Raw genomic sequence first — 555 nt, forward strand, 5'->3', positions numbered from 1 at the left:
GGTGGGAGGGGGGTCAGGGCGGCGGCGACGCGCTGGTGAGAGGGGGGTCGGGGCAGCGGCGATGGCGCGCTGGTAGGAGGGGCTTGGGGGCCGCGGCGGGGCGCTAGTGGGAGGGGGCCCGGGGCGCCGATGGCGCGCTGGTGCGTCGGGGCTAGGACAACGGCGACGTGTTTTGGGCCACGTCGACTTCAGTGCGATCACCTCCTTATAGGGCCGCGGGTAACAGAATATTATTCTGTTACGGGTAACAGAATATTATTCTGTTACGGGTAGCAGAATAGTCCATCCCTACACACACAGACACACACACACTATAGTTGTGTGTGTGTGTTCTGTTTTCTACAACATTCACTTATAGCTATGTCTTCTTGCTTGAATCTTTTCTTGATCTAAGTGAATGTGATCAGACACTTACCCCCTCTGTGCTTCTATCTCAAACTCTATCTGTCCAAATCATATGCATTCTATTGAAAGTTGTTGTTGTCTTCTCTGAGTCCTTGTCAATAGAAGACATAGAGACACACATTTAAATCTGTTTTAATTGCCATATCCTTT

Source organism: Triticum dicoccoides, chromosome 6A (assembly GCF_002162155.2).
Source record: "Triticum dicoccoides isolate Atlit2015 ecotype Zavitan chromosome 6A, WEW_v2.0, whole genome shotgun sequence".
Lineage (NCBI taxonomy): Eukaryota > Viridiplantae > Streptophyta > Magnoliopsida > Poales > Poaceae > Triticum > Triticum dicoccoides.